Here is an 11,171-nt window from a genome sequence, read left to right on the forward strand (position 1 = left end):
AACATAAAAAATGTGAAGATATAAAGAAATTGTAAATAGAAAAACACACAAAAATACACATAAGATTTATCAATAATGATTTCACTTGTTCAAAATTTCCTAACTTATCATTCCACAACTTCCTAACTTATCATACCATGGTATCAATAAGTAAAATTTCACGTTACCTTACACAACTTGTGAAAACCTCTGTAAATCACTTGCTGCAGCTGCGTTACACAATACACACTTTTTTACCAGGCGCTGTTACGAACTAAATAACTTTGCTAAATTCAGATCTCAAAAGTTAATGTTAAAAGTGACCACAAAAATTTCGTTAAAAGTAATCTCTTCCTAATTAGGAATGAGAGAGAGAGAGAGAGATGGAACCAAATCGACTGGTCTCAGAATTCAGAATGAAACAAATTTTAGGATTCCAGTAACAGTGAAACAATTACATGATGTCATTAAAGCATTTTGGGTGCGAGATACTAAAGAAGCTTCTAGAAGCAGGGAAGTGACGTCATCCCAGCAAAACGTTTTGAATGCAATCTTACAAAACATGACGTAATTGATCAGGACACGTATTCTTTCTCTCCAAGTGGCGTACGTGACTTGAACATGCAGCAACATGAAATCACTCGTCTTGAGCCCGTATGGGACGAATCGGCGTTTGTTTTCGCAAGCTGTCATCACTAACCCCAAACCAAAGCGCTCGCTCTTATCTGAACTGATGACAATTGAAATGAAACAAGCCCTTCCTGGACACACACACACACGTGTTCAAATACTACGCTTTTATCAAGAAAGATATACGTTCTAAATTACGTTACTATTAAAATTGTATTAACAATTCTAAATTACACTATCAAGTTATCATTAGTACTTTTGAGATCTGATGCGAAACTAAATATGACACTTCAACGATCATTATCATTAAACATAACACATGAAAAAGTAAATATGTCAAAATTATAGGAGGATATATGTATTACAAGGCAACATCATGAAAATATACATACATATATATGCATGTATGTATATATATATATATATATATATATATATATATATATATATATATATATATATATATATATATATATATATATATATATATATATATATATATATATATATATATATATATATATATATATATATATATATATATATATATATATATATATATATATATATATATATATATATATATATATATATTTATCTTGTTGATGAACTGCTGTTCAGAAAATTTATACAAAATTAATTCTTATATATATATATATATTATATATATATATATATATATATATATATATATATATATATATATATATATATATATATATATATATATATATATATACAGGTGGCTCATCAACATCACGTTGAACTTCCCTACACGCACTCAGCCGTTGTGATGCATTCTCATTCTTCCAGGATATCAATGCTCATGTTTTCCAGCACCTACTTAATTATTTATTCTTAATGTTTTAGGCCTTTGGGTCTTCCGTTTCTCAAACTTCTGACGTCATTCCATTCATGCCAGTGTAAAAGAGCTATGTTCCACTCTTACACTGAACCTGTCTCTCTCACTGCTATTTATTGTAACACATGCTTTCCTTCTACCATAATCACTTTAAGTTGCTCTCTGAAAATGATCTATATCATATGCCCTAACAGACTACACATTGATTCTCTAGCAATTCGATCACAGGCTTCTTCTAGTTCACGTATGTCACATACAGCTTTTTTTTTTTTTACATTCAAGTCTCTCATATAACTTTCCTACAAAAAAAAAAAAAACATTTCCATGTCTAAATCCACACCATTCTTCCATATCATTCCTACTATATCTTTCATGATATACTGTGTAACATCATACCCTTAATAATTCTTACCTTCTTTGTCACTCTTGCCATTTTACCCATTCCTTTGGCGTCTTTCCTTGGTAAGCCTCAGTCGCATTTTCACCACTGTACCATAGCGCATAACTTGTTCCTCATTGGAAGGTGGGTATAGTTCTCAGCTAGCACGCCGCTGGCCCAGCGTTCGATTTCCCAACCGGCCAATGAAGAATTAGAGGAATTTATTTCTGGTGATGGAAATTCATTTCTCCATATAGGCTAATGTGATTCGGATTCCACAATAAGCCGTAGGTCCCGTTGCTAGGTAACCAATTGGTTCTTAGCCAGGTAAAATAAATCTAATCCTTCGAGCCAGCCCTAAGAGAGCTGTTAATCACCTCAGTGGTCTGGTTAAACTAAGGTATACTTATTACACATGTTTGTACTTCAGTGTATACTGTATGTTACTGTACATACATTGCTTTGGTTCAGTATTTTATATTCATCTCATAACCTGTGCTTCGAGTTAGTATTATTTGGTGTACACAAATCAGTGCAGAAGAGAAAAATAAGTAAATTAACCTATTACCATCACTGGCAAACAACAAATGCTCTATTTTAGTGACTTTTGTTTACTTTTCTTTCGTCTGGCAGCGTAGTAAGTGCTAGCCACAGGGGCCACCCTTGTCTACGTCACTATACATCGAACAGACTTTCTCTTTCCGAGAGACCTGAGACCACCGCTCGGTAGTCGGTTAAATCTGCAGAAGGAGTGTATGTTGTGATGTGAGGATCCCGAGAACTGCAGGCAGGATGTTACTTGACTTACCACCTGTCACACTTCATAACACTGGTGTTGACATGGATCAAATGATATGCTAGCTGTTACAAAGCTACTGTCATAACAATGAAATCTTTCTTTAACAAAGTTAAATTATCTTGTCAACTGAAGAATTTCTAGCTATGCTCCCATTATAAGTCGCCACTAATGCTCAAGTGCAGGCAGACTTGGGCAGGCATACCTTCTCCACAAACGATTAGTTATTTTTCTCAGTTCTATGTAGCAGCCATGTCATCAACAAATGCAGCTCTGGCAATAATTGGCTTACTGAATTTGTCGATTTATATTCCAGTCCGTGCCCGCTGTTCTTGGACACGGATACGAACTCTAATGACAATGGCTGCAAACCAGCAGAAGCAAGTGGTGGCTTCACAAAATGCGAGTACATTTTCTTACAATAATAAACTAACATAAGCAAAACATGCCCAAGCTATTTAAAAATTACGTTAATCTAAAAAAAATCAAGCGAATTTACAAGAACTTTAATACAAGCTATAGATGGGTTTACAACAATCCAGTGACCACAAAGTCTGGAGAGAAGCAAAGAAAAAAAAATCACAGAAAAGGTGCAATGAGATACTCGGCACTTTCACGTTGTAATGAAATAATGTAGGCTTCAGCTACGGGCGACTTACTTTAAACTGAATCAAGGAACAAAGGACGAATCCTGGACCATAAGTGGCTGAATCAAGGTACACAAAATTTACGTTAAGTTTATTAACAAGATCGCTGATATCACCATTTAATCGACCCTAGAATATTGCCTATCAGTGTCACAAATGTTGTGTCATGAACAAATTAACACAATAACCAAGATGGGCATCGATTAAATCGATAATAATCACCAAAGGCAGTGTGGACGATTGATCTAGCAGGTGGCCGGTTACCCGGGAAAGGCACACATAAAACACACGTCTAATCTACTTGGTGCTAGAAAGAAGAGCAGGGGCGACGCGTTTTGGCTTCACCAAAGAGGTGTCTCTTTTAGAAATCTCAAAATTCCAGATTTACGATAACATCTCTACAACCAAGTTTCTCTGGTGCAAAATTTCTAATTGAAAGTGCAACCTACCGTACACTTTTCAGAAATAAACAACACATTACAAACGAAATAGAGCATTTTACAATTCAGAACCATCACTTACTTCCATGTCAGCCAGACTCGACATATAGTCAGCATGTATGATCTCAATTTCTATTGATATATAAAAATTACTAGATGGGGTTTTTACGTTGGCAAAACCCATGCAGAAGATTTAGTCGACATTCTCCTAGCCAGATGGATCTGGCAGACAAGGCAGCAAAGTTGAAATGATGTCTGAAGTGGACAACGTTCATTTCTGATTTACGGCCCAGATATGATTAGAGGCCTCACAATCGCATCTGGCTTGCAGTACAAGATATTGGACATTATTCCGTGCCTTACAATCATGTAATACATTACATAAGAACAATAAGAATGAATAATTGTCCCTATACAATATGCAAACCATCGGTCCTTTACATTAGGAATTACTTTTTGCGGGAGCTGGGGCACAGCCATTTAACTTTAAACAAGGTGCTGAAGTACATAGTTAACTAGTGACTACGGGTGGGAGAACTGTCCAGTGCCCATCCGGTCGGTAAATACTCACTTCACTTTGGCGCTCATCAAGGAAGAATGCTTGCTTCTTCTCTCCGCCTGCCATTTGACTTTGTTTACTCTTCTTCGTATTGTTGATATAGTGATATATGATTATAACATGTTATAATACATGCAAATACAACTTCTTGAGTTTATGCTTTCAGTATCTAATACAGTGATTCATACTGATATTGTAAACCCTATGACTTTTTATTAGCTTATGATATGTCTAACTGGTTTTATCGTTGCTAAGGTAACGAGCTTCAACTAGTTTTTCACCTCACTTACGTGTTAAGCTCTTTGATGTATGTTCTCTTGGAGAGAATTTTATATTCTCTCGGGGAGAATTTTATTCCTTCATCTTTCGAAGTAAAATAATGGTGAAATTTTCTTTGGCATTTGTAATGTTTTAGTTTTTGCAGATGTTACTGAGCTCAAGTGCCTGGGAGTAAGGGTTCCCTTGCTGGCAATACTTGCAGTATCGCCCTGTATGTTGCCAATTGCTCCTTCTTTTTACTTGTCTACAGGCATGAAGCAGCTGTTGCTTGGGTTCTCCAGATCTTGTGGTTCACTCAGAGAGAGAGAGAGTGATCCCAGAGTTCCTCCTTCACATTCCCTTGCGGAGATGGTGTAGGTGTTCTGGGTTAGCAGTGGTTTTGCAGTAGAAGTCGACGAAGGGAATCGATTTGTCATCATCGTCTTCGCCTTCTTGCTCTTGGGGCTCTCCCTCATCTTTGGCCTCAGGAATCATGTTGTGGGTCTCTCCGAGATCCTGCAACATGGGAGCTCCAGGTGCAGGGTTTCAACAAATACAATAAGTTGAAGGGGAAACCCGTGTCACCTATACTAGTTCTGGGAAATTTTCGTGGAATAGTATCTACCTCTGCCTGTATTTCTTTGGACACTTGGGTACAGGGAGCAACCGACGATCGTCCTGTATGTGTCTTGGTAGCTCAAACCAAGTACTTGGATTTCGTCAGAGATCTGAGACTTGAAAGATGCTTGGCTTTCTGCTCAAGTTTTCTCAGACTCTTGGGTAGAATGAGCAACCAATGATCAGCCCGTATGTGACTTGGTGGCTCTTTCCTAGTGCTCGGGTTTCTTCGGAAATCCGAGACACGGAAGCTGCTCGGCTGGACCGGGCACTCAGCTCTGGCCGGGCATTCGGCTCGGGCCAAGCGCTCAGCTCGGAACTCCAAGACTTGGCAGCCGAACCGAGCAATCAGTTTTTTCTTCAGAACTCTGAGAGTCAGAAGTTCTTGGCTCAGGCCGAGTGCTCGGCTCTCGGCTGCTCTTGCTACGCTTCCTGTCCCAGCTGTCCTGGTTGCTCCTGGTGTTCCTGCCTCCTGGGCCAACCCTTCTGTTCCTATTAACCGGGCCGCTCCTGCTCTGCCTCCTGCCTCAGCTGTCCTGGTTGCTCCTGTTGCTGCTGTCGCCTGGGCCACTCTTGCTGTGCCTCCTCCCCCAGCTGCTCTAGTTGTTCCTGTTGCTGGTGTTCCTGCCATCCAGGCTGCTCCTGCTGCCACAGCTGCCCTGGCTGCTCCTGTGATTCCTGCTACTCCCTCTTGGATGGGAGTCCTGACCTCCATCCTGAAGATGTTGTCGAAGAAGAAATTGAGTAAAGGAGTCGGAAAGTGTTGATCATCATCTTCATCTTCGACTTTGTCCTCTGGTGCCTCCTCCCTTTTTCTGAGGCTCACTGGCCAAGGAAGAAGGAGGCTGCCTCTCCCCCCAAAAGAAGACTCGCCATGAGACTTCTAAGGGACTGCCTCCCTCCACAGGGAAGGCAGTGGGATCTCTTGTCAGCTCTTCCCATCCATTGGGCTCGGGAATCAATTCGCATCCCCCACCAGGGTCTTGCACCTCAGGAGCCATGGGTGCAAACCCTGGTCTGTGCTCCTGTTACCAGTTCAAAGAAGTCCGCTTCTAAGACTGGTACTGTGCCTGTCTCTTTTCGAGTTGATCATTCTTCGCAAGATTCAGGAGTATTGGGTGCTCGGCCAAGCCGAATCACGCCAAATACTCGGGATTCCTGGGCACCCCAAGCTGGTACTAGCAAGTCCACTCCACGTTCCGGCTCAGGCACAAGTTGAGAGAAAGTGCCAAGACATGCAGGTGTCTCAGTGCTTCCTGCCAGCACTGCTTCCAGTGCTTGGACAGGTTCCCAGCACGATATCTCAGAACCGAAGGTCCGAGCACCTGGAGAGGCAGAGAGTTCCCCTGCTCAGTCTTCTTTCCTGGGAGGGCTTCAGCCTCAAAGAAGACTGGGGCACGTCGTGAGGATGGTGCATGTTCACGACAGCTGATAGCCAAGAGCTCAATCCTGGCCATCCCTCAATCGCATTCGTGTGATCGGCCCGGCTCAGCTCAGCTTGAATGAACCGCTCTGCCCTCCTTGGGACAGCACTTTGACAAGGCGAAAGCGCTCTCCCAAACGTGTGCTGCTGTCACCAATGCGGGTTGGTGACCGCCCACAGCCTGCCTCTCCTGCTAGTGCTTCTGGTAGGACATGTGGGAGTACCTGATCCTCCTCACTTGTCCCTTCAATCTCCTGGGGTTTTGCTGGGAGGCACCAATCGGACAGGAGGGACTCTGAGGAGATTGTCTCTTCTCGGTGTTCGACTACAAGGTCCTATGCTCTGGGCTCAGTTCTCGTACCGGCTCGGTTGTACGCACAAGCAGTCGAGGAAGGATCTCAGGGGTCTGCCAAGGTTGTTCTTCCTGCTGGGAGAGTATATCAGAAGGACTGCAACCTGGAAGGGCTTGAGGGTCCTCTTCCCCCAAATGCGGACACATCCGAGACACAAAGGACTTTTGCATAGGTCATTGTGCCAATTCGTCGGCACAATGATCTTGAGGAAGGGACCACGGCCTCTTCTGTCATGCTTCTAATCTTTTTTGGATCCGAATTAGGAACCAAAGGCCTCAATAGAGTTGCCATGCTCCGCCTTTCTGAAAGGGTGCTCAATTGAGTAAATTTCCTAGGCTTTGGGTAGAAAAATTCACCCCAATTGAACCTTTTGAAGAAGCTTTTTCCCCCCTCCTCTGCCTCAGCAGGAGCGCTTCTACTCACCTGCAGGTTGACCCGGACCTGGTATGTCTAGAACCGGGTCCTCAGGAATCGTTTTCCATTGGTTCCCTTCAGTGGAGAATACAAGGATTCTTGTCTCCAATAAGGGACTCTCTATTCCTTTTCATTCCTTTGGGAAAGAAATTAATCGAGAACAAGCCTACTGACTAGATGACAGGAGCTTCATTGAAGTGTCTCTGCACACTACCCCTCTAGTCATGCCCCTGTTCACAGGTACATCAACCAAGGGAAGAGGCGCACACCTGGAAGACTTGCTTCCTTCAGGCGAGTGGAATCAGCACGGTAAGCATCTCCACACCAAATTTGGAAATTCAGGACAGCTTTATGGCTTTTCCAGAGACTCAAAATCTTCGTAAGCTGCTCTGCGGTATGAATGAGCGTCAGTACCCCTTTCACTGCAAGAGTAACTTCTGTCAACAAAAAGGCGGGGAGCAGGTTTTCTTCCAATCCTACATGTTGACGATGCAAGTATACAAGTAAGCGGCTGCACACTCAGCAAGCTGTTAGCCGGACACATCCTGGGGCTTAGCCAGATGAGTCCTGGGGCTTCAGAACGTAATGGTAATCAAGCTCATCATCAGTGTCAGGTAACAGGGATTTGGCCCTCTTTTCCAGACATTTTGCAAGATTTCCCAATCTTTGGAGACTCCTTACAATAATCATCAGAAGATGTCAATGTACTGTGCTATCATTCCACTTCCTTGTTGCTGGTTGAAGGAACATCTCCCAGTCCATGGAACAATCTACAAGCCTCAGAAGAGGCAAAGGATCTCTCAGTTGCTTCTCCCTGTCTACAGATGTGGGAATCATGGTACAGGGCTCTTTGGAACCCTGTGCCATGAGAGCAACCGAGGCACGGGTCTCCATAGACACCCTGACACAGGTCCCGGGAAGTCATCTTCCCGGGCTGGTGAAGAACCTTCCACCAGTGCACAGGAGTCTCAGATCAGTGGCTGCTGTTGTACGGGTTCCACGGAATCCTGTGCCACAGGATCTTCAGGCGCACGGTTCTTCCAGACACCAGTGTCGCCAGAGGTACACCAAGTTCTGATAAGACCCCTGTGTCACCAATCTCTGCCTTGGGAATCTTTTGCTCAAGCAGATTAAGGTTCCTCTGCCGTTACATGGGGTCCCACAGACTTCCATGGCACCAGTAAGGTCCCCGGTCTTTGGACCAGAGCCCAACTTACGAGAGAGTGAAATTCTAATGTTCAAGCGAGACCTCACCTCCAGCATGTTCTTGCATGAGAACAGTGCCAAGGTCCCAGACAGGTGATGCAACCCACAAGTAAGCTCACCTGGGTAGGAGGTCTCCTGCTTTATCTTCCTGTCTGTGGAGGCCAAGGTCTCCAGCCAGACTATGGCGCTTGAGGAGATGTGGTTCTGTCATGCTCGAGTTTGTCCCAGAACTTGTAGCAAGACTTTTGAGTCATTCAGTTCCCATCTCAAACTGGTTAGTAGTACCCGTGCAAGTTAGAATGCCTCAGTGCTATCTCCAAGAGGACTCAACATCTTAAACCTGAGTGTTAATGACTCTTCTTTAGTACTTTTTCAACTAAGAAAGTAGTGTTCTTACACACTTTCTTTCTAGCCCCGTGAGGCTATCGAATGAGCATTCTCCTCGGCCAGCATGCGGATATGAGCTCGCTCCAAGTACCTCACAAGGATAGGGGCATTGGTCCATCCCTCACACTCTGGAAGAACCTGTTGGTTTTTCAGGTATTAGACGGAAAGTGGCATAGGCTGTCCACTCTTATATCTTTCTACCTTTAGTACATTGCCCACAGGTCTTGAGACCCCTTTTCCCTGAGCCCTGTGGTGGTTGCTCAACAAGTTGTGTAGCTTGCCCAGATCCCATTGCAGACAGTTTGCATCTCGCCTAAGGTGTCTAATGGCAAAGCACGAATGTTTGCAGAGGGACTGGCTCCCTCCCTTCTCTCTTTTTTTTCTCTCTCTCTCTCTCTCTCTCTCTCTCTCTCTCTCTCTCTCTCTCTCTCTCTCTCTCTCTCTGAGAGAGTTGAGTTGCCTTCCATCACCTGCTGGTCAGGCAGGTCATGCAGGTGAGCCTACATAACTGAGCACCCTGTCTATAATTTTACTTAGATTTAGAGACACAAGCCCTCCCCTCTCTCTAGCAAGGGGAGAGGGAGGCTGACAGTAAAACAAACCCCTGGGTTATCCTAGTTTTATTGTCTCTGATGCTCTGGGTTCATCTGAGCCTTTTTCGAAGCAATGTTGCTACACACATTATTTTGAAAGATTCAGAAGTCTGACAATTGAACACAGTCTTTCACAGTTCTGTTCAATTTGTCATAGTCTAGTCTCCTTCCTTTGCTCTCACACGACCAGGATGTAGTCCCAGGTGGGGCAAACTCCAGTCAGTTCAGAAGCATACTCAGAATCCTCCTTCCGAGACATAAGTCTTCCTGATGTAAAGGACTGATGGTCCTTACATTAAATGACCACCTCAGCCACCACTCATTCTGCTTCCTGGACCAAAAGGAAAAGTGAGTGTTTACCGACTGGGTGGGCAGGACTCCCACTCGTAGTCAGTAGCTAACTATGTACTTCATCCCTTGTTTAAAGTTAAACAACCGTATTCCAGCTCCCGCTGAAAGTAATTCCTAATGTAAAAGAACCTCAGGTTTGTATAGTTAGGAAAAATACAAATTACTTTAAAAATTTATATCACACAATGGTGCTCCTCTCTCTCATGGTAGCACAAAAAAACTATCAAATTATCTAACTATAAGGGTCCCTGGACCTTCTCATAGTTCCATTTCGTTCCTCCTCAAGGAACAATGTTTGTACATAACACTCTAAAAACTCTATAGTTTGCTCTCTCGGAGCCAATATTTCATTTTCTCTCATTGGGCTAGAGTCATTTTCCTTTTGGTTCTACCCCTACCTCTGTCAATATTCACTTCATTCTGTTTATGGCTACTTTCTTCACACTCTGTCTCTAACTTATGATCAATTAGTTCATGATTGTCAATATTCACCACTACATGTGCAATATCACACATAGTATGGTGAATACTTCGTTAAAAATTTACGAGTTTGTCCTTGTTAATCGCTTCATTTGACACAACATCACAGGTATTGTCTTTATGTCGGTCATTCACCTCTAACATGATGATGTGTTCCATCAGCACGAGACAGTCCTCACCTTCACTGAACGAATGACATCATCCTCTCCGGGGTAGAGTTGTATAATTCTTCCGAGAGGCCAGGATTTATGACATCAGTCGATCTTTTTTGCTAAGACAATATCATCGTTTCTGAGTGGAGTCGGCATACCAGGGCTGAAATCATGACGTTGGCATAGGGCCTGTAGATGCTCGGTGCTCCAACGTAACCCGACAGCACATAGAGCGTCAACTAATTTGAAGTATTCAGCTCGAATCTTCTTGGTGGTGAAAGTATCAAGCATACTCTCATTCGGTGCTGCAGCAGGCAGCAAATGGATACTCCTGCCTCGTTGGAGATGTGACGGGCATCGCCATAATAAGCAAGAGGATAGTTGGACAACACATTCTGCCTCTTTAACTAGTGTTCCTGCTTATTCCTCATTAAACAAGGCTCTGCCAAGTGAGACTGCCAGGGCACACTTCATCACCCCAATTAGTCATCCAAACATCCTGCCCTTCCAAGACGAATGTGGAGTCTGGAAATTCCAGCATATTCCTCTTTCTCTCAAGTAAGACTGAGTCACATCCTCATTGAGGAGATCGGCTAACAAGTTGCTTTCAGTCTTGAAGGTTGCATGATTGTCAGAGTATATAA

The sequence above is a fragment of the Macrobrachium rosenbergii genome, chromosome 16, assembly GCF_040412425.1.
Source record: "Macrobrachium rosenbergii isolate ZJJX-2024 chromosome 16, ASM4041242v1, whole genome shotgun sequence".
NCBI classification, from domain to species: Eukaryota; Metazoa; Arthropoda; class Malacostraca; order Decapoda; family Palaemonidae; genus Macrobrachium; species Macrobrachium rosenbergii.